Here is a 23,646-nt window from a genome sequence, read left to right on the forward strand (position 1 = left end):
GTAGGCTATGCCGTATGTGTAGGCTATGCCATATGTGTAGGCTATGCTATATGTGTAGGTTACGCCATATATGTAGGCTGTGCCATATGCGTAAGTCAGTTAAGAACAAATTCTTAGGTGTCCATCCTTTCAGGCTGAGGTAGGACTAAATCGATTTAAATAGTGGAGTAGGGTGGTGGGTTTTTTGTGATTGTAGGGTTTTTGATTTATTTATAAAAAAAATTAAAATAAGGAAAGTAAAAGGGAGTTCTCCTCCAGTCTAGTAGGTGGCGGTAATGCAACATTTATTGGATGCCAACTGCCGTTAAACCTCATGGAAGAAGAATCTAGTGGACCACGTGACACGGGACGCTTCCTCAACAACAACACGGGACGCTTCCTCAACAACAAGGCCACTGATTCATTCGTCGCCACTCGGGTAGTTAGCCAACGTAAAAACGAAACATTGAAGCTCTTTAGACCATTTTTGTGTGTATTGATCTCGGTGTCATTTGCTTGTTAAAATTTACACATTTCTTAAGGTTGATTATACTGAGCCTAGCACTAGGCTAATGCTAATGCTAATTTTAGGTAGCCCAACCATGAACTCACTAAGCTACTTCTCCCCTGCTAAAGAAGAGGAGATCTGCTGGACGCAGAAAGAAGCTCTGGGGCTGAACATTGTCGTAAAAGAAGAGGAAGAGGAGAATATTGCAGTGAAAGAAGAGGAAGAAGCTTTCAGAATAAAACAGGAGGACGAGGAGGCTATCACGTCGAAAGAAGAGGATGTTATAGTGAAAGAAGAGAAAGAACATTTTGGAGTGAAAGAGGAAGAGGAGGCTATCTCAATAAAAGAGGAGGAGGAAGTTGTTTTGGGAGTGAAAAAGGAGGAGGTTGAAGGAGAGGAAGTGGAGACTGGAGATCTGATTGACACTAGTGAGTATTGTCTTAAACACGGACACAAATTCAGTTGTTGAATTAATGTATGGTTTTAAAGCCAAAGGGGCATTCCGCCATAGTTTAACAATTAAATATGTTGTTCAGTACTGTAGGAATTGTTAAATGGGCAATCTGCGATTGGTACATACATGTTTGGACCTTTAAATTAATGATACAGAGGCCTAGCCATTGATTGTTAGAGAATATAACTTAGAAATACCCAATGAGCTTAGTTCAACTGTCCTAACTCACCAGAACCCAAACTTGGTTTACTCCATTGTGTGTAAACAATGTAATTGTAAACAAACACTGTATAGCCTCAAAACGTGGTTGAAACTGCCATTTTGATCTCAGGCATGGTCAGTCCTTGCATCCATAGCTCTGTCTATGAATTTGAGAGTGGTTACCTTTCTCCAAACTCATCCGTCAGTGACAGTGGTGGGAAAAAGTACCCAATTGTCATACTTGAGTAAAAGTAAAGATACCTTAATAGAAAATTACTCAAGTGAAAGTAACCCAGTAAAATACTACTTGAGTAAAAGTCTTAAGTATATTTAAAACCAAATACTTTAAGTATCAAAAGTAAATGTCATTGCTAAAATACACTTAAGTAAAAGTTTAAATCATTTCACATTCCTTATAGTAAGCAAACCAGACGGCACAATTGTCAATTTAATTAATACATTTTTTGATAACCAGGGGCACACTCAGACATAATTTCATTTGTGTTTTAGTGAGTCCGCCAGATCAGAGGCAGTATGATAAGTGCGTGAATTGAACCAGTTTCCTGTCCTGCTAAGCATTCGAAATGTGACAAGTACTTCTGGGTGTCAGGAGTAAAATGTACATTATTTGCTTTAGGAATGTAGTGGAGTAAAAGTTGTAAAAAATATATAAATAGTAAAGTACAGATACCCCAAAAAACGACTTAAGTAGTACTTTAAAGTATTTTTACTTACATACTTTTCACTACTGCTCAGTGACGCTAAACCGTTTAATTTAGCCTCTATACTCCACCATTTTGGATTTGAGCTCTAATGTTTCATGAGGCAACAGTACAGAATACCCTCCAACCTTTTGTTGGAGGGTATTTATTATTGTAAGCAAGAATATAATATGTTTCTACATGAATGTGGATTCTACCAGGATTACGGATTATCATAAATTAATTGTGAATATTGATGACTAAGAAAGTTAGAGGCATAAACCTCAGACCCCCTGAGACATGCTAACCTCACCATTACAGAGGCATAAATGTCAGACTCCCTAAGACATGCTAACCTCTCACCATTACAGATGCATAAACCTAAGACATGCTAACCTCTCACCATTACAGAGGCATAAACCTAAGACATGCTAACCTCTCACCATTACAGAGGCATAAACCTAAGACATGCTAACCTCTCACCATTACAGAGACATAAACCTCAGACTCCCTAAGACATGCTAACCTCTCACCATTACAGAGGCATAAACCTAAGACATGCTAACCTCTCACCATTACAGAGGCATAAACCTCAGACTCCCTAAGACATGCTATCCGCTCACCATTACAGAGGCATAAACCTAAGACATGCTAACCTCTCACCATTACAGAGACATAAACCTCAGACTCCCTAAGACATGCTAACCTCTCACCATTACAGAGGCATACACCTCAGACATGCTAACCTCTCACCATTACCAATAACAGGGGAGGTTAGCATTTTTGGGTGGTATGATATTCATGCCTCTAACTTTCTCACTCATCATTATTCATGATTCATTCATGATTATCCGTAACCATAGTAGCATCCACATGAATATAGAAGTGTTCAGAAACGTATACTATTCTTGTTTACAATAAAAGGGGCTCCAAAATGACACAATACAATATTTAACATTCATTTATATTGGCCACAACATAATCTAAAACACAACCAGAACAAGTTTTATCCGACAAGTTTGTTGAGTCACAAACTTGATGAGGTCATTGCGCGCTATGAATATGGGACCAAATACTACACGTTTGACTACTTTAATACACGTTCGGGGCCTAAGTGAATTTGTACAAGTACTTATGACACCTTTTAAAATGGCGGAGACTAGATGCATGTCGGGATTTCATTTCTAAATGGTAAAACCGATATGGGCATTTCCATGTAAAAGGACCAATGAGCACCAACGAGAAGTTAATGTCAAATTGGGTATCAAATGAAAGCTAAGTGATTGTGTATATATATATATTATTATTTATTTTTTAATTTAGGCATATATACTTTTGAACCATCTTCCATCTCTATAAATTAGGAAAAAGTAAAGGCTTTGATTTCTATAAATTAGGAAAAAGTAAAGGCTTTGATTTCTATAAATTAGGAAAAAGTAAAGGCTTTGATTTCTTGTCAAACAGATGAAAAGGGGAACCTTAGAGAACCCTAGAGAACCTTAGAGAACCTCTAAGACCCCAGAGAAGGTATCAGAAATACATCCAAATACAATGTTGAAATAAAGGCCCCTGCCAACTAATATCAACACTTATATTTAGTTGTGGATATTTTTTTGGTCTGCCAGTTTGAAATGGAACTGGCAGTGTTTTTAACTATTTTGCACATATGAAGCAAACAGTCAATCATAATATCAGTCGAATTCCCAGTTTATGCTACTTAAACAAACTCTATACAAAGTTTTTAAAAATAGGTTATATTTGTCTCAACGTTCCATGATGTACACTAAGGCATTGTTGGCAGAATAGATGAATGTAGTTCAATGGATAATTATTATAATTCACCAATACATTTCTTGGTAGTTCAAAACATATTGCTATCAGGTTGTAAATCACAGCTGGTCTGGTACGTTGTTTGCTGCCTCCATTCAGGATGCACTGTTTCAGTTTCAATGACTCAATATTTTGGACAAAAAAAAACAGATGAATGTAACTAAGGTTGGGAATGTCAATACAATCTGATTAGCAAGGCAAATGGTCACAAGTCAGTGGCTAATAGGCTAGCGTATCTGTAGCTCTTTATTTAGCATGCTAAAAAACATGTAGCCTAACATTAGCTAGCTAGCTGCTGGGAGGATGTGATGTCATTGGAGGAGTGGGTGAGTGACTGACTTTTCCCCTCATGTTGTTTTTTGGTAGCTACACAGCTAGAGATGCAGGTGTCATTTGGTTAGCTAGCAAGAAATGGGAATTGCCATTCTAGCTAGCTATACTGAACTTGAACGACTGTTATCCAGTTAGCATATCTCTTCAGAAATTCACTGTGGCTAGCTACTCCCGATTTCAGAGCAATCTCGTCTGAGTGTGCCAGAGGGCAGAATAACTGAGGAATTTACGAACACGACAACACCCGTTGGCGGTAAACGTTGGCAAAAAAAGTAAGTTAGTTACGATGTAAACAGCTTAACCAGCTCTGCTAGGATGAGGAAAATGGTCCGAGTGAGGTGTTCTCTCATTTGTATCTGGAAGTAGCAAGCTAGCCAACTTTAGCCAGTTGGCTTGGGTGCTTGGTTGGGACAAGCATACATTGGCAGACAAGCTGCAGAAGGACGAACAGGCCCCCTTACAATTGCATACCCATCATTTATCAGTGCAATTTTGACTGTTTGAGAGGGTTTTATCTAATGTTCCTTCGTTAGATTTTAGCTCATCCTTGGTCTGGCTAGCATTAGTTGTTGATCTTGTTGTTGTGCATAAAGGGAAATATAGCTTACCTTTTCATGGTTGTTTGATCAATAGGACTGTAATGTTCCCAAATGTAAAGAGGACTCCCATGGTGTTTCCATAGTTACAGAAATCCATCCAGGTGCATTTTGTGGCTTTTTGCTGAATGTGTTCTAATGATATACAGTTGTAAACACAGTCCAGTTCAAAGTGAATGATGTCAGGGCCCGTGTAGCAAATGGCTTGTTTATATAAAGATCTACTGTAGCTCTGATTGGCTATAGCGCACCGGTCTGTGTAGACTCTGGGTCCTGCCTGTAAACACACAGTCCAGTTCAAAGTGAATGATATCAGGGCCCGTGTAGCAAATGGCTTGTTTAGATAAAGATCTACTGTATCTCTGATTGGCTATAGCGCACCGGTCTGTGTAGACTCTGGGTCCTGCCTGTAAACACACAGTCCAGTTCAAAGTGAATGATATCAGGGCCCGTGTAGCAAATGGCTCGTTTGCATAAAGATCTACTGTAGCTCTGATTGGCTATAGTGCACCGTGTAGACTCTGGTCCTGGACGAGACAGATGTTTTTATTAGGTTGTATTTACTGCAGAGTCTATTAATTCTCCAAACACACGGCCACTTTCCCACTTTGTTTTGCTATAGAATGTTCACAATGCCTCAGTATAGGTCATTCCCAAACATTCTAAGAATTTATAAAAACGTGAAAATAAGTGCTCGCTTGTCAGAAATTGTAAAACAAAAAGTGTCATATTCTTCCTGGGGGAGTATATGAACAACTTTCAATGCAATGTAACGAAACAAAACGAATTATGCAAGACTTAGTATGCAAAACTAACTAAGCGAGGGATTTTGTTGTAGGCAAATACTATTGTATTGACAGGCACATCTCAGGCCCATACTCTACACAGACCGGTGCGCCATAACCAGTCAGAGCTGCAGTAGGCCTATATGCAAATAAACAATTGTCGTATATGGATCTGTGCCGTTCACTTTACACTGGACTGTGTTTACAGCATGAGCGGTCGTGAGTAGATGCGCTTGTTTTGAGATCAAAGCGAGAGCTGCATGTAGCCACGTGGGTGCATTTTGTTCATATCCTTTGCTAATTTAGTGAGTTATTAGCCCAGTTATTGATAATTTAGTGAGTTATTAGCCCAGTTATTGATAATTTTGTGAGTTATTAGCCCAGTTATTGATAATTTGTAGGCAGCCAAAGGGGTGATTGTTTCCTACAAGAGCACAAAACGTGTACATTTCTAGCCATCGTTGAAAAGAGAGTCAGATAAAGAGCTTTTTTTTTTCTTAAAGGGGCAGTGTTATTTTGAGACAGGCTTGAATAAACTATGTAGCCAATAGGCAGAGGGTAGCATAATGTGTCTGATTCTCTGTAATAATGGTATGGGGAATAATTATGCATCTTATTTTGTAAATTGGTTGCTTGCATCAAACACAACATGTTCAGTCATTTCCTTGTCTGAAGGACAAGTGGATAAACAGGGTTAATGTAAAGCCCTGCATGTTTTTTTTCAAAAGTCTTATTGATTGTAGGTCTACATTGAACACCACACATTGACTGCTACTGTAGCCTGAACAATAGAACAGCTATTTCCATGTTATGGGATGCATTTTTCCATGGTAGGCCACTCTGGTTGGCCTACATTATGATCAAATAGCCACAGTAGCCTACTTGACCACTGTTTAAAACTGTAACTTAAAGCGGGTACAGCCTTCAGCCAACATGCGCTGGAAGTTACACAGAATTTTCACAATATTCAAGTTTGCACTCACCCACCTTAAATTAGCTCAGTTATAAAAAAAAAACAGATGTAACATTTGTGCCCTCCACCAACTGCTGTTTTCAGCTCTCACCGTAGGTTTTAAATGTTTCTGATCTGGACTCTTCGTTAGTGACTCCAGAACAGTCCCTTATCTCTTTCTAAACCGTTCCTGGGTGCTTTTTTGATGTGTGTTTGGGGTCGTTGTCCTGCTGGAAGACCCACAACCTTCAGTGGAGACCCAGTATTTGGACACACTGATAATCGTCTGATTTCATGATGTCTTGCACACGTTCAAGGCCCCCCCCAGTACCAGAGGCAGCAAAAGCAACCTAGTACCTCATTTTTATGAAGAAAAATAATCTAGGAATAATCAAATAGTTTGACTGTTTGGAAGGTTTTAAATGATATCAAACTCAAACCGTTTATCTCTTGCAGTGATAAAGACATGAATGTGGAGCAAAATGGGTCAACTTTGAGCACCTTGATCTCCTGAGAATGTTTTGACATTCAGGTCCAAAAAAGTCACTTTCTGACCATTACTTCCATTGGCAAACATGTATGGAAAGTTTTTTATTTTATTTTTATTATCAAAAGGGGATGCTTTCAAAAAGTGATTGGATTTTACCCTACAGCCACTTTGTCACGACAAGCTCATCTTTTATTGAGGGATCTAGTCTGGATTAAACCTCATAGGAAGACCGTTTTATTATGTGGAGGTTTCATTCAGGTCTCTGTTTAACTAGATATTCTGTTTGTTTTTGGCAGGAGAGAGACCAGACTCTCAGTCTGACAGCGGGAAGAGTCCTTCAGGGGAACCACACTTGGAGACGCCCAAACAAGCAAGACAACATCACTGCTCCCACTGTGGAAAGAGTTTTAGCTGGTTAGGGTACCTAAAACGGCATGAGAGAATACACACAGGAGAAAAGCCTTTCCAATGTTCCCAGTGTGGAAAGAATTTTACCGTGTTAGTCAACCTGAAAAGGCATGAGAAACTTCACTCTGGAGAAAAGCCTTATCACTGTTCCCACTGTGGAAAGAGTTTTACTCAGTTAGGGAACCTAAAACAGCACGAGTGGACACACACAGGAGAAAAGCCTTACCACTGCTTCCAATGTGAAAATAGATTTTCAAGATCAGTGGACCTAAAAGCTCATGAGAGAACACACACAGGAGAAAAGCCTTTCCAATGTTCCCAGTGTGGAAAGAGTTTTACCGTGGTAGCTAACCTGAAAAGGCATGAGAGAATACACACTGGAGAAAAGCCATTCCAATGTTCCCATTGTGGAAAGAGTTTTACTCAGTTAGGGCACCTAAAAAAGCATGAGCGGACACACACAGGAGAAAAGCCTTATCACTGTTCCCACTGTGGAAAGAAATTTTCACGATCAGGGGACCTAAAAACTCATGAGACAACACACATAGGAGAAAAACCTTTCCAATGTTCCCAGTGTGGAAAGAGTTATGCTAAGTTACGGTACCTAAAAGAGCATAAGAGAATACGCACAGGGGCAAAGCTTTTCCAATGTTGTTAGTGTGGTGAAGGGTTCTCTCAAATAGACGGTATGAAGATAGTTGAGAACAAAGCCTTGTCTCCCTACAGTGGAGAGTGTTTTACCGTGTTAGTTAACCTGAAAACACATAACAGAATACACTCTGGAGAAAAGCCTTTCCATTGCTCCTAATATGGAAAGACTTTTGCCAGGTTAGGGAGTCTGTATTCACATGAGTGGACACAGATGGGGGGCCTATAAAATTCTGCGATACAGAGAAAACGGATGAAATCACAGAATCCAGAAAATAAAACGCAATTCAACAATATTCTGAAATGTATTGAGCTTAGTAGGGAATCAACTAAATGTATTGAAAATGTATTAATTTGCTCACGTTCATCATGACATGAACAGAATGCTTCAGCAAATCATATTTCCTGCAACTTTCTGAAGATTGTGATAATTGTCCACGAGAATCCAAATAGGTCAGATCAGGTTTGCAATTAATAACTTCAATCAGACACCCTTTCACCCGCAGAAAGGGGATAGGAAATAACTATTGAGGATCAACAACTCACATCCTGTTGTAAATCAAGGGTAGAAGATTCAGGTCTCCCTCTCCCAGATTCAAAGGAATGTCCTTTGTTTCAATAGACTTTTCCTGCCGATACTCTGACATGTTCAAAAGTGAATACGGGAACAATATTTCTAACATAGAACGCGGGGAACGGTCAGAAGCGATCTAAAGAACACTAAAGTAATCATGCTTGTTATTTTGTGATGTCATTAAAAATGTTTTAAAGACTATAGAACACTAATGTAATCATGCTTGTTATTTTGTGATGTCATTAAAAATGTTTTAAAGGAACTACTGTAACTTGGAAAGTATACCCACTATATCTGTGAAGTTTCCATCTGTGCTTGAAATATGAAAAATGATTAAAGTGTTTTTGTTTAGAGAGAGGTGTGATTTGAGAAGCTGTGATTTGAGAAGCTGTAAGAGATAATTGTTTTACCTAACTTCGCACAAGTGGGGCCGGAGGGCGGGCTGCCTTCTGAGAATTCGTAGGCGATCGCATAAACCCTCACTTCCTTCCATTCTGCTAGCAAACATGCAATCTTTGGACAAAAAAATAGATGACCTACGCGGAAGATTAAACTACCAACGGGACATTAAAAACTGTAATATCTTATGCTTCACGGAGTCGTGGCTGAACGACGACACTATCAACATACAGCCGGCTGATTATACGCTGCACCATCAGGATAAAACAGTGGCGTCTGGTAAGACAAGGGGTGGCTGGTTATACGCTGCACCATCAGGATAAAACAGTGGCGTCTGGTAAGACAAGGGGCGGCGACTAGGTATTTTTGTAAATAACAGCTGGTGCACAAAATCTAAGGAAGTCTCGAGCTATTGCTTGCCTGAGGTAGAGCATCTCATGATAAGCTGTAGACCACACTATCTACCTAGAACGTTCTCATCTGTATTTTTCATAGCTGTTTACCTGCCACCACAGTCAGAGGCTGGCAGTAATACAGCATTGAATGAGCTGTATTCCGCCATAAGCAAACAAGAAAACACTCACCCAGAGGCGCTGCTCCTAGTGGCCGGGGACTTTAATGCAGGGAACCTTAAATCAGTTTTACCTAATTTCTATCAGCATGTTAAATGTGCAACAGGAGGAAAAAAGCCGACCTTTACTCCACACACAGAGACGCATACAAAGCTCTCCCTCGCCCTCCATTTGGCAAATCTGACCATAATTCTATCCTCCTAATTCCTGCTTACAAGCAAAAATTAAATCAGGAAGCACCAGTGACTTGATCAATAAAAAAGTGGTCAAATGAAGCAGATGCTAAACTACAGGCCTGTTTTGTTAACACAGACTGGAATATGTTCCGGGATTCCTCTGATGGCATTGAGGAGTACACCACATCAGTCATTGGCTTCATCAATAAGTGCATCGATGATGTCGTACCCAGAATGACAGTACGTACGTACCCCAACCAGAAGCAATGGATTACAGGCAACATTCGCACTGAGCTAATGGCTAGAGCTGCCGCTTTCAGGGAGTGGGACTCTAACCCGGAAGCTTATAAGAAATCCCGATTTGCCTTCCGAAGAACCATCAAACAGGCAAAGCGTCAATACAGGACTATGATCGAATCGTGCTACACCGGCTCTGACGCTCTTTGGATGTGGCAGTGCATGCAAACCATTACAGACTACAAAGGGAAGCACAGCCGAGAGCTGCCCAGTGACACAAGCCTACTAGACGAGCTAAACTACTTATATGCTCGCTTCGAGGCAAATAACACTGAAACTTGCATGAGCACCAGCTGTTCCGGAAGACTGTGTGATCACATTCTCCCCAGCCGATGTGAGAAAGACCTTTAAACAGGTCAACATTCACAAAGCCGCAGGGCCAGACGGATTACCAGGACGTGTACTGCGAGCCCGCACTGACCAACTGGCAAGTGTCTTCACTGACATTTTCAACCTCTCCCTGTCTGAGTCTGTAATACCAACATGTTTTAAGCAGACCGCCATAGTGCCTGTGCCCAAGAACACTAAGGTAACCTGCCAAAATGACTACCAACCCGTAGCACTCACATCTGTAGCCATGAAGTGCTTTGAAAGGCTGGTCATGGCTCACATCAACACCATTATCCAAGAAACCCTAGACCCACTCCAATTTGCATACAGCCCCAACAGATCCACAGATGATGCACACTCCATTGCACTCCACACTGCCCTTTCCCACCTGGACAAAAGAAACACATATGTGAGAATGCTATTCCTTAACTACAGCTCAGCGTTCAACACCATAGTGCCCTCAAAGCTCATCACTAAGCTAAGGACCTTGGGACTAAACACCTCCCTCTGCAACTCGATCCTGGACTTCCTGACAGGCCTCCCCCAGGTGGTAAGGGTAGGTAACAACATATCTGCTACGCTGATCCTCAACACCCCTTTCGAATAAACTTTATAAATGTGTTAAGAAATGAACATACCAGACAAGAAAAACGTGAAGCTGCTGCTGCACTTTTAAAGTGGTTGAACTTTGAATCTCAACACGAGGTGGAGATGATAAAATCACCATTGCGGACAATCACTGGTACAGCTGATTAGCTGACTAAAGTATCTTCGAAAGCTAATCTAAGTAGGACCATTCTACTACTCTGCTCAAAACCATCTATTTTACGCTACTCTCATCGCCCTAATGGGGAACCATCGACACTGCTGGCTGGCCTATTTTCAAAGAAGCATCTCCAAGAGCGAAGGGAAGGAAAATAAACTCTGTAGTTCTGTTCAGGACTACCCGACAAGCCACTGGACCCCAGGACAACTACAAAGAAGGACAACCGTATAAGACTTGTCGGAAACCATTTTCGACAATCAGATTCTTACAAGCGTGCCCTGGAAAGGCCCAACTCCCTTTCCAAGGTGGCCCTGTCCACCGAGAGAGAACTTTCTCCGTAGTCTATGCTTTCCAAAAACACAGCTAAACAATAGCCGCTTGCTAGGGGTGCACTGAAATTGAAATTTCTCAAGTTTTTTCCAGACCTCAAAAGTGGTCTCCTGATGTGGTTTAATTATTGTTGTGGACTTAGAACATCCAATGTATTTAGTTATCTATTAAAGAAAGCATGATTTTTGAGAGCGAAAAACCTGAAAAAATAAGGGAAACTTGGAAAAACATAGTGGAGAAAACAGAATTTGGGGAAAAACTCAACAGAATCACGCAAAAAAAAAGAAGAAGATTTTACAGGGCCCTACACAGAGAAGAGAAGCCCTACCACTGTTCCCACTGTGGAAAGAGTTTTAACCAGTTAGAGAACCTGAATTCACATGAAATAACACATTCTGGAGGGAATCCTTTCTACTTCCCATTGTGGATATGTTCCTGATCAGAGGACCTGACATCAGAATAGAGAGGCTGTGTTCTAACTTGTGCTTTTGTTCATGAAATCAAACCCAAATTGGTATGTCTGTGGAGAATGGTGAGAAGTAATGGACTGCATGCGTGAGTTGCAACCCCATCCGTGCCACAAAACATTTGTTATTTTCTACCTTGAATGGTCCTACATGAACGTAAAAACCCTGAAAAAAAGCAGAACATGTGAAAGCTTGTGCAAACAAACTCAATAAAGATGGCAGTGGTGGGATTTGAACCCACGCCTCTGAAAAGACTGGGATCCTTAAATCCAGTGCTCTGGACAGCTCGGCCACAGTACCCACTGTTAAAATGGACTGCTGGGATCGACGCACGGCCCAGTCCAACTTTCCTTGTTTCCAATCAAGGCTTTGACATAAACAACCACCGGTAGGAGGTGCGTCTGCCACCGCGAGAGCACAGGACTTGGTGGCTGATTGGTTAAGGCGATGGACTGCACGCGTGAGTTGCAACCCCATCCGTGCCACACAACATTTGTTATTTTCTCCCTTGAATGGTCCTACATGAACGTAAAAACCCTGAAAAAAAGCAGAACATGTGAAAGCTTGCGCAAACAAACTCAATAAAGATGGCAGTGGTGGGATTTGAACCCACGCCTCTGAAAAGACTGGGATCCTTAAATCCAGTGCTCTGGACAGCTCGGCCACAGTACCCACTGTTAAAATGGACTGCTGGGATCGACGCACGGCCCAGTCCAACTTTCCTTGTTTCCTATCAAGGCTTTGACATAAACAACCACCGGTAGGAGGTGCGTCGGCCACCGCGAGAGCACAGGACTTGGTGGCTGATTGGTTAAGGCGATGGACTGCACGCGTGAGTTGCAACCCCATCCGTGCCACACAACATTTGTTATTTTCGCCCTTGCATGGTCCTACATGAACGTAAAAACCCTGAAAAAAAGCAGAACATGTGATAGCTTGCGCAAACAAACTCAATAAAGATGGCAGTGGTGGGATTTGAACCCACGCCTCCGTAGAGACTGGAGCCTTAATCCAACACCTTAGACCGCTTGGCCACACTACCCTCCTTTAGCAAAATATTCACACTTTCCCATCAGTTACCTAGAGCATCGGCACTCCCTTGTAACTTTGTCTTCTTTTTAATTTTCTTCTTTAATTAAAATTTTTATGGATCTCATGTTGCTCTTCCTTCATCGTTTTTGATTTTCTTTTTAAAAATGTTAATTTATCTCATGTTGCTCTTTCTTCCTTCGTGTACACATATAATTAGTTTCTGCTTTTATGTCTGAAGCAGATTGAATCTGAAAAACGCAGCAGATAATTTCAATAACAGAATTGGGGTAAAGGCTGGATTCCCTTTATTTGTCCGGTGTCCTTGGTGGCCTTGTTGAGAACCATTACAGTTTTCTGTTGAGAAAAAGTTGCAGCGGTGGACTTTGCACCCACACCTCTGAAAAGACTGGGATCCTTAAATCCAGTGCTCTGGACAGCTCGACCACAGTACCCACTGTTAAAATGGACTGCTGGGATCGACACACGGCCCAGTCCAACTTTCCTTGTTTCCAATCAAGGCTTTGACATAAACAACCACCGGTAGGAGGTGCGTCTGCCACCGCGAGAGCACAGGACTTGGTGGCTGATTGGTTAAGGCGATGGACTGCACGCGTGAGTTGCAACCCCATCCGTGCCACACAACATTTGTTATTTTCTCCCTTGCATGGTCCTACATGAACGTAAAAACCCTGAAAAAAAGCAGAACATGTGATAGCTTGCGCAAACAAACTCAATAAAGATGGCAGTGGTGGGATTTGAACCAACGCCTCTGTAGAGACTGGAGCCTTAATCCAGCGCCTTAGACCGCTCGGCCACACTACCCAGCTTTAGCAAATTATTCATACTTTCACGTCAGTTACCTAGAGCATCGACACTCCCTTGTAACTTTTTCTTCTTTTTAATTTTCTTCTTTAAAATCTTTATGGATCTCATGTTGCTCTTCCTTCATCGTTTTTGATTTTCTTGTTAAAAATCTTAATTTATCTCATGTTGCTCTTTCTTCCTTCGTGTACACTTATAATTAGTTTCTGCTTTTATGTCTGAAGCAGATTGAATCTGAAAAACGCAGCAGATAATTTCAATAACAGACGTGGGAATTGGGGTAAAGGCTGGATTCCCTTTATTTGTCCGGTGTCCTTGGTGGCCTTGTTGAGAACCATTACAGTTTTCTGTTGAGAAAAAGTTGCAGCGGTGGACTTTGCACCCACACCTCTGAAAAGACTGGGATCCTTAAATCCAGTGCTCTGGACAGCTCGACCACAGTACCCACTGTTAAAATGGACTGCTGGGATCGACACACGGCCCAGTCCAACTTTCCTTGTTTCCAATCAAGGCTTTGACATAAACAACCACCGGTAGGAGGTGCGTCTGCCACCGCGAGAGCACAGGACTTGGTGGCTGATTGGTTAAGGCGATGGACTGCACGCGTGAGTTGCAACCCCATCCGTGCCACACAACATTTGTTATTTTCTCCCTTGCATGGTCCTACATGAACGTAAAAACCCTGAAAAAAAGCAGAACATGTGATAGCTTGCGCAAACAAACTCAATAAAGATGGCAATGGTGGGATTTGAACCAACGCCTCTGTAGAGACTGGAGCCTTAATCCAGCGCCTTGGACCGCTCGGCCACACTACCCAGCTTTAGCAAATTATTCATACTTTCACGTCAGTTACCTAGAGCATCGACACTCCCTTGTAACTTTGTCTTCTTTTTAATTTTCTTTAAAATTTTTATGGATCTCATGTTGCTCTTCCTTCATCGTTTTTGATTTTCTTTTTAAAACTGTTAATTTATCTCATGTTGCTCTTTCTTCCTTCGTGTACACATATAATTAGTTTCTGCTTTTATGTCTGAAGCAGATTGAATCTGAAAAACGCAGCAGATAATTTCAATAACAGACGTGGGAATTGGGGTAAAGGCTGGATTCCCTTTATTTGTCCTTGCGCAAACAAACTCAATAAAGATGGCAGTGGTGGGATTTGAACCCACGCCTCCATAGAGACTGGAGCCTTAATCCAGCGCCTTAGACCGCTCGGCCACACTACCCTGCTTTAGCAAAATATTCACACTTTCCCATCAGTTACCTAGAGCATCGGCACTCCCTTGTAACTTTGTCTTCTTTTTAATTTTCTTCTTTAAAATCTTTATGTATCTCATGTTGCTCTTCCTTCATCGTTTTTGATTTTCTTTTTAAAAATCTTAATTTATCTCATGTTGCTCTTTCTTCCTTCGTGTACACTTATAATTAGTTTCTGCTTTTATGTCTGAAGCAGATTGAATCTGAGAAACGCAGCAGATAATTTCAATAACAGACGTGGGAATTAGGGTAAAGGCTGGATTCCCTTTATTTGTCAGGTATCCTTGGTGGCCTTGTTTGAGAACCATTACTGTTTTCTGGTGAGAAAAAGTTGCAGCGGTGGACTTTGCACCCACACCTCTGAAAAGACTGGATCCTTAAATCCAGTGCTCTGGACAGCTCGGCCACAGTACCCACTGTTAAAATGGACTGCTGGGATCGACGCACGGCCCAGTCCAACTTTCCTTGTTTCCAATCAAGGCTTTGACATAATCAACCACCGGTAGGAGGTGCGTCTGCCACCGCGAGAGCACAGGACTTGGTGGCTGATTGGTTAAGGCGATGGACTGCACGCGTGAGTTGCAACCCCATCCGTGCCACACAACATTTGTTATTTTCTCCCTTGCATGGTCCTACATGAACGTAAAAACCCTGAAATTAAGCATTAGATGTGATAGCTTGCGCAAACAAACTCAATAAAGATGGCAGTGGTGGGATTTGAACCCACGCCTCCGTAGAGACTGGAGCCTTAATCCAGCGCCTTAGACCGCTCGGCCACACTAACCTGCTTTAGCAAAATATTCACACTTTCCCGTCAGTTACCTAGAGCATCGGCACTCCCTTGTAACTTTGTCTTCTTTTTAATTTTCTTCTTTAAAATCTTTATGGATCTCATGTTGCTCTTCCTTCATCGTTTTTGATTTTCTTTTTAAAAATCTTAATTTATCTCATGTTGCTCTTTCTTCCTTCGTGTACACTTATAATTAGTTTCTGCTTTTATGTCTGAAGCAGATTGAATCTGAAAAACGCAGCAGATAATTTCAATAACAGACGTGGGAATTGGGGTAAAGGCTGGATTCCCTTTATTTGTCCGGTGTCCTTGGTGGCCTTGTTTGAGAACCATTACTGTTTTCTGTTGAGAAAAAGTTGCAGCGGTGGACTTTGCACCCACACCTCTGAAAAGACTGGGATCCTTAAATCCAGTGCTTTGGACAGCTCGGCCACAGTACCCACTGTTAAAATGAACTGCTGGGATCGACGCACGGCCCAGTCCAACTTTCCTTGTTTCCAATCAAGGCTTTGACATAAACAACCACCGGTAGGAGGTGCGTCTGCCACCACGAGAGCACAGGACTTGCTGGCTGATTGGTTAAGGCGATGGACTGCACGCGTGAGTTGCAACCCCATCCGTGCCACACAACATTTGTTATTTTCTCCCTTGCATGGTCCTACATGAACGTAAAAACCCTGAAAAAAAGCAGAACATGTGATAGCTTGCCCAAACAAACTCAATAAAGATGGCAATGGTGGGATTTGAACCAACGCCTCTGTAGAGACTGGAGCCTTAATCCAGCGCCTTAGACCGCTCGGCCACAGTACCCAGCTTTAGCAAATTATTCATACTTTCACGTCAGTTACCTAGAGCATCGACACTCCCTTGTAACTTTGTCTTCTTTTTAATTTTCTTCTTTAAAATCTTTATGGATCTCATGTTGCTCTTCCTTCATCGTTTTTGATTTTCTTGTTAAAAATCTTAATTTATCTCATGTTGCTCTTTCTTCCTTCGTGTACACTTATAATTAGTTTCTGCTTTTATGTCTGAAGCAGATTGAATCTGAAAAACGCAGCAGATAATTTCAATAACAGACGTGGGAATTAGGGTAAAGGCTGGATTCCCTTTATTTGTCCGGTATCCTTGGTGGCCTTGTTTGAGAACCATTACTGTTTTCTGGTGAGAAAAAGTTGCAGCGGTGGACTTTGCACCCACACCTCTGAAAAGACTGGATCCTTAAATCCAGTGCTCTGGACAGCTCGGCCACAGTACCCACTGTTAAAATGGACTGCTGGGATCGACGCACGGCCCAGTCCAACTTTCCTTGTTTCCAATCAAGGCTTTGACGTGAACAACCACCGGTAGGAGGTGCGTCTGCCACCGCGAGAGCACAGGACTTGGTGGCTGATTGGTTAAGGCGATGGACTGCACGCGTGAGTTGCAACCCCATCCGTGCCACACAACATTTGTTATTTTCTCCCTTGCATGGTCCTACATGAACGTAAAAACCCTGAAAATAAGCATTAGATGTGATAGCTTGCGCAAACAAACTCAATAAAGATGGCAGTGGTGGGATTTGAACCCACGCCTCCGTAGAGACTGGAGCCTTAATCCAGCGCCTTAGACAGCTCGGCCACACTACCCTGCTTTAGCAAAATATTCACACTTTCCCGTCAGTTACCTAGAGCATCGGCACTCCCTTGTAACTTTGTCTTCTTTTTAATTTTCTTCTTTAAAATCTTTATGGATCTCATGTTGCTCTTCCTTCATCGTTTTTGATTTTCTTTTTAAAAATCTTAATTTATCTCATGTTGCTCTTTCTTCCTTCGTCTACACTTACAATTAGTTTCTGCTTTTATGTCTGAAGCAGATTGAATCTGAAAAACGCAGCAGATAATTTCAATAACAGACGTGGGAATTGGGGTAAAGGCTGGATTCCCTTTATTTGTCCGGTGTCCTTGGTGGCCTTGTTTGAGAACCATTACTGTTTTCTGTTGAGAAAAAGTTGCAGCGGTGGACTTTGCACCCACACCTCTGAAAAGACTGGGATCCTTAAATCCAGTGCTCTGGACAGCTCGGCCACAGTACCCACTGTTAAAATGGACTGCTGGGATCGACACACGGCCCAGTCCAACTTTCCTTGTTTCCAATCAAGGCTTTGACATAAACAACCACCGGTAGGAGGTGCGTCTGCCACCGCGAGAGCACAGGACTTGGTGGCTGATTGGTTAAGGCGATGGACTGCACGCGTGAGTTGCAACCCCATCCGTGCCACACAACATTTGTTATTTTCTTCCTTGCATGGTCCTACATGAACGTAAAAACCCTGAAAAAAAGCAGAACATGTGATAGCTTGCGCAAACAAACTCAATAAAGATGGCAGAGGTGGGATTTGAACCCACGCCTCCGTAGAGACTGGAGCCTTAATCCAGCGCCTTAGACCGCTCGGCCACACTACCCTGCTTTAGCAAAATATTCACACTTTCCCGTCAGTTACCTAGAGCATCGGCACTCCCTTGTAACTTTGTCTTCTTTTTAATTTTCTTCTTTAAAATCTTTATGGATCTCATGTTGCTCTTCCTTCATCGTTTTTGATTTTCTTTTTAAAAATCTTAATTTATCTCATGTTGCTCTTTCTTCCTTCGTGTACACTTATAATTAGTTTCTGCTTTTATGTCTGAAGCAGATTGAATCTGAAAAACGCAGCAGATAATTTCAATAACAGACGTGGGAATTGGGGTAAAGGCTGGATTCCCTTTATTTGTCCGGTGTCCTTGGTGGCCTTGTTGAGAACCATTACAGTTTTCTGTTGAGAAAAAGTTGCAGCGGTGGACTTTGCACCCACACCTCTGAAAAGACTGGATCCTTAAATCCAGTGCTCTGGACAGCTCGGCCACAGTACCCACTGTTAAAATGTACTGCTGGGATCGACGCACGGCCCAGTCCAACTTTCCTTGTTTCCAATCAAGGCTTTGACATAAACAACCACCGGTAGGAGGTGCGTCTGCCACCGCGAGAGCACAGGACTTGGTGGCTGATTGGTTAAGGCGATGGACTGCACGCGTGAGTTGCAACCCCATCCGTGCCACACAACATTTGTTATTTTCTCCCTTGCATGGTCCTACATGAACGTAAAAACCCTGAAAAAAAGCAGAACATGTGATAGCTTGCGCAAACAAACTCAATAAAGATCGCAGTGGTGGGATTTGAACCCACGCCTCCGTAGAGACTGGAGCCTTAATCCAGCACCTTAGACCGCTCGGCCACACTACCCTGCTTTAGCAAAATATTCACACTTTCCCGTCAGTTACCTAGAGCATCGGCACTCCCTTGTAACTTTGTCTTCTTTTTAATTTTCTTCTTTAAAATCTTTATGGATCTCATGTTGCTCTTCCTTCATCGTTTTTGATTTTCTTTTAAAAATCTTAATTTATCTCATGTTGCTCTTTCTTCCTTCGTGTACACTTACAATTAGTTTCTGCTTTTATGTCTGTATCAGATTGAATCTGAAAAACGCAGCAGATAATTTCAATAACAGACGTGGGAATTGGGGTAAAGGCTGGATTCCCTTTATTTGTCCGGTGTCCTTGGTGGCCTTGTTTGAGAACCATTACTGTTTTCTGTTGAGAAAAAGTTGCAGCGGTGGACTTTGCACACACACCTCTGAAAAGACTGGGATCCTTAAATCCAGTGCTTTGGACAGCTCGGCCACAGTACCCACTGTTAAAATGGACTGCTGGGATCGACGCACGGCCCAGTCCAACTTTCCTTGTTTCCAATCAAGGCTTTGACATAAACAACCACCGGTAGGAGGTGCGTCTGCCACCGCGAGAGCACAGGACTTGGTGGCTGATTGTTTAACTTTTTATGGCTGCAGGGGCAGTATTGAGTAGCTCTGTTTAAGGTGCCCATTTCAAACGGCCTCGTACTCAATTCTTGCTCGTACAATATGCATATTATTGTTATTATTGGATAGAAAACACTCTCTAGTTTCTATAGCCGTTTGAATTATGTCTCTGAGTGGAACAGAACTCATTCTACAGCACTTTTCCTGATATGGTGTGAGATTTCAGAAATCTTGGCCCCTGCTCCCAGGTCAGTTCATAAGTCCCTGTGAAGGCTATGATGCTACAAACACTGCCTACGCCTTCCTCTAGATGTCAGTAAGAGGTGACAATTTGAATGGAGTCGATTGCGCAATCAGTGCCTGTATAAAACGCCAAAGACCGGATGTACCGTTCTTTTCCTGCTGCGCCTGACGCACGATGTACGTTGGACCTGCTCTCTTTCCAAGCTTGGGTTTAGCCAGTAATATTTCGCCGGTCATGTTTTTACTCGTTATAGGTGTTAAAGACATCATAAGGTAGTTAATTTAAACCGTTTTATAGCAATTTATATCCGTTTAGTGCGATTTTGAGGCAATTCTTGGTGATGCACTTTGAAGCGCCGGGCACGTTTCCAGTACCGGTCGAACGTTAGTGGGCATTTCGACGGACAATAGGACATCTTTCGACCAAAAGAAGATTAGACCCAAGAAAGGATACATTGCCCAAGATTCTGATGGAAGATCACCTCATAGTAAGAAATATTTAAGATGATAAATCGTTGTTCTGTCGAAAAATTTTAAACGCATATTCCGCCATTTTCTTTGGTATAGCTTCGCTTGGCGAACCCTGTATTGCACAGTAAGGATAATTTTAGAAATGTAATTCAGCGATTGCATTAAGAACTAATTTGTCTTTCGATAGCTGTCCAACTTATATTTTTTTAGTCAAGTTTATGAATAGTTAATCATGAGACAAGATCACTGTCAAATATGGCGCCCGACATTTTCAGGCTAGTTTTGCTAGTTTTGTCATTGTATAACCACGTTTTTTTGTGGCTAAATATGCACATTTTCGAACAAACTCTATATGTATGTTGTAATATGATGTTACAGGAGTGTCATCGGAAGAATTCTGAGAAGGTTAGTGAAAAAATTAATATATTTTGGCGATGATTACGTTATCGCTCTCTTTGGCTAGAATCAATGCTCTGGTAACGTTTGCACATGTGGTATGCTAATATAACGATTTATTGTGTTTTCGCTGTAAAACACTTAGAACATCTGAAATATTGTCTGAATTCACAAGATCTGTATATTTCCATTGCTGTGAGCTGTGTATTTTTAAGAAATGTTTTATGATTAGTAATTAGGTAATACACGTTGCTCTGTGTATTTATTCTAGTCGAGTTGTGATGGTGGGTGCAATTGTAAACTATGATTTATACCTGAAATATGCACATTTTTCTAACAAAACCTATCCTATACAATAAATATGTTATCAGACTGTCATCTGATGAGGTTTTTTCTTGGTTAGTGGCTATCAATATCTTTATTTGGCCGAATTGGTGATAGCTACTGGTGGAGAGAAAAAATGGTGGACAAAGAAAAATGGTGTCTTTTGCTAACGTGGTTAGCTAATAGATTTACATATTTTGTATTCCCTGTAAAACATTTTAAAATCTGAAATGGTGGCTTTATTCACAAGATCTGTATCTTTCATTTGGTGTCTTGGACTTGTGATTTAATGATATTTAGATGCTACTATTTAATTGTGACGCTATGCTAGCGATGCTAATCAGTGTGGGGGGGGGGGGGTGGGGGATGTTGTCATAGGTGTACCGACCTCGGCTTGCAGCCATAAGAGGTTATTAAGGCGATGGACTGCACGCGTGAATTGCAACCCCATCCGTGCCACACAACATTTGTTATTTTCTTCCTTGCATGGTCCTACATGAACGTAAAAACCCTGAAAAAAAGCAGAACATGTGATAGCTTGCGCAAACAAACTCAATAAAGATGGCAGTGGAGAGATTTGAACCCACGCCTCCGTAGAGACAGGAGCCTTAATCCAGCGCCTTAGACCGCTCGGGCTCACTACCCTGCTTCAGCAAAATGTTCACACTTTCCCGTCAGTTACCTAGAGCATCGGCACTCCCTTGTAACTTTGTCTTCTTTTTAATTTTCTTCTTTAAAATCTTTATGGATCTCATGTTGCTCTTCCTTCATCGTTTTTGATTTTCTTTTTAAAAATCTTAATTTATCTCATGTTGCTCTTTCTTCCTTCGTGTACACTTATAATTAGTTTCTGCTTTTATGTCTGAAGCAGATTGAATCTGAAAAACGCAGCAGATAATTTCAATAACAGACGTGGGAATTAGGGTAAAGGCTGGATTCCCTTTATTTGTCCGGTGTCCTTGGTGGCCTTGTTTGAGAACCATTACAGTTTTCTGTTGAGAAAAAGTTGCAGCGGTGGACTTTGCACCCACACCTCTGAAAAGACTGGGATCCTTAAATCCAGTGCTCTGGACAGCTCGGCCACAGTACCCACTGTTAAAATGGACTGCTGGGATCGACGCACGGCCCAGTCCAACTTTCCTTGTTTCCAATCAAGGCTTTGACATAAACAACCACCGGTAGGAGGTGCGTCTGCCACCGCGAGAGCACAGGACTTGGTGGCTGATTGGTTAAGGCGATGGACTGCACGCGTGAGTTGCAACCCCATCCGTGCCACACAACATTTGTTATTTTCTCCCTTGCATGGTCCTACATGAACGTAAAAACCCTGAAAAAAAGCAGAACATGTGATAGCTTGCGCAAACAAACTCAATAAAGATGGCAGTGGTGGGATTTGAACCCACGCCTCCGTAGAGACTGGAGCCTTAATCCAGCGCCTTAGACCGCTCGGCCACACTACCCTGCTTTAGCAAAATGTTCACACTTTCCCGTCAGTTACCTAGAGCATCGGCACTCCCTTGTAACTTTGTCTTCTTTTTAATTTTCTTCTTTAAAATCTTTATGGATCTCATGTTGCTCTTCCTTCATCGTTTTTGATTTTCTTTATTAAAATCTTAATTTATCTCATGTTGCTCTTTCTTCCTTCGTGTACACTTATAATTAGTTTCTGCTTTTATGTCTGAAGCAGATTGAATCTGAGAAACGCAGCAGATAATTTCAATAACAGACGTGGGAATTAGGGTAAAGGCTGGATTCCCTTTATTTGTCCGGTGTCCTTGGTGGCCTTGTTGAGAACCATTACAGTTTTCTGTTGAGAAAAAGTTGCAGCGGTGGACTTTGCACCCACACCTCTGAAAAGACTGGGATCCTTAAATCCAGTGCTCTGGACAGCTCGGCCACAGTACCCACTGTTAAAATGGACTGCTGGGATCGACGCACGGCCCAGTCCAACTTTCCTTGTTTCCAATCAAGGCTTTGACATAAACAACCACCGGTAGGAGGTGCGTCTGCCACCGCGAGAGCACAGGACTTGGTGGCTGATTGGTTAAGGCGATGGACTGCACGCGTGAGTTGCAACCCCATCCGTGCCACACAACATTTGTTATTTTCTCCCTTGCATGGTCCTACATGAACGTAAAAACCCTGAAAAAAAGCAGAACATGTGATAGCTTGCGCAAACAAACTCAATAAAGATGGCAGTGGTGGGATTTGAACCCACGCCTCCGTAGAGACTGGAGCCTTAATCCAGCGCCTTAGACCGCTCGGCCACACTACCCTGCTTTAGCAAAATGTTCACACTTTCCCGTCAGTTACCTAGAGCATCGGCACTCCCTTGTAACTTTGTCTTCTTTTTAATTTTCTTCTTTAAAATCTTTATGGATCTCATGTTGCTCTTCCTTCATCGTTTTTGATTTTCTTTTAAAAAATCTTAATTTATCTCATGTTGCTCTTTCTTCCTTCGTGTACACTTATAATTAGTTTCTGCTTTTATGTCTGAAGCAGATTGAATCTGAGAAACGCAGCAGATAATTTCAATAACAGACGTGGGAATTAGGGTAAAGGCTGGATTCCCTTTATTTGTCCGGTGTCCTTGGTGGCCTTGTTTGAGAACCATTACAGTTTTCTGTTGAGAAAAAGTTGCAGCGGTGGACTTTGCACCCACACCTCTGAAAAGACTGGGATCCTT

General features: G+C 41.9%; 10 non-coding genes across 10 annotated transcripts; all 10 read right to left on the reverse strand.

Moving 5' to 3' along the window:
* Positions 1-12,756: 12,756 nt before the first annotated feature.
* Positions 12,757-12,838, reverse strand: trnal-aag. Its single transcript has one exon. It is a non-coding gene; the product is annotated as a tRNA-Leu (tRNA).
* Positions 12,839-13,568: 730 nt separating this feature from the next.
* trnal-aag lies at positions 13,569-13,650 on the reverse strand. Its single transcript has one exon. It is a non-coding gene; the product is annotated as a tRNA-Leu (tRNA).
* A 733-nt stretch (positions 13,651-14,383) lies between these two features.
* On the reverse strand, positions 14,384-14,465 carry trnal-aag. Its single transcript has one exon. It is a non-coding gene; the product is annotated as a tRNA-Leu (tRNA).
* Positions 14,466-14,794: 329 nt separating this feature from the next.
* Positions 14,795-14,876, reverse strand: trnal-aag. Its single transcript has one exon. It is a non-coding gene; the product is annotated as a tRNA-Leu (tRNA).
* Positions 14,877-15,609: 733 nt separating this feature from the next.
* On the reverse strand, positions 15,610-15,692 carry trnal-aag. The gene has a single exon. It is a non-coding gene; the product is annotated as a tRNA-Leu (tRNA).
* A 1,548-nt stretch (positions 15,693-17,240) lies between these two features.
* trnal-aag lies at positions 17,241-17,322 on the reverse strand. The gene has a single exon. It is a non-coding gene; the product is annotated as a tRNA-Leu (tRNA).
* Positions 17,323-18,056: 734 nt separating this feature from the next.
* Positions 18,057-18,138, reverse strand: trnal-aag. The gene has a single exon. It is a non-coding gene; the product is annotated as a tRNA-Leu (tRNA).
* Positions 18,139-18,867: 729 nt separating this feature from the next.
* trnal-aag lies at positions 18,868-18,952 on the reverse strand. Its single transcript has one exon. It is a non-coding gene; the product is annotated as a tRNA-Leu (tRNA).
* Positions 18,953-22,338: 3,386 nt separating this feature from the next.
* Positions 22,339-22,420, reverse strand: trnal-aag. The gene has a single exon. It is a non-coding gene; the product is annotated as a tRNA-Leu (tRNA).
* Positions 22,421-23,153: 733 nt separating this feature from the next.
* On the reverse strand, positions 23,154-23,235 carry trnal-aag. The gene has a single exon. It is a non-coding gene; the product is annotated as a tRNA-Leu (tRNA).
* Between the last annotated feature and the right edge of the window lie 411 nt (positions 23,236-23,646).

This window comes from Salvelinus namaycush, unplaced genomic scaffold, assembly GCF_016432855.1.
Source record: "Salvelinus namaycush isolate Seneca unplaced genomic scaffold, SaNama_1.0 Scaffold791, whole genome shotgun sequence".
NCBI classification, from domain to species: Eukaryota; Metazoa; Chordata; class Actinopteri; order Salmoniformes; family Salmonidae; genus Salvelinus; species Salvelinus namaycush.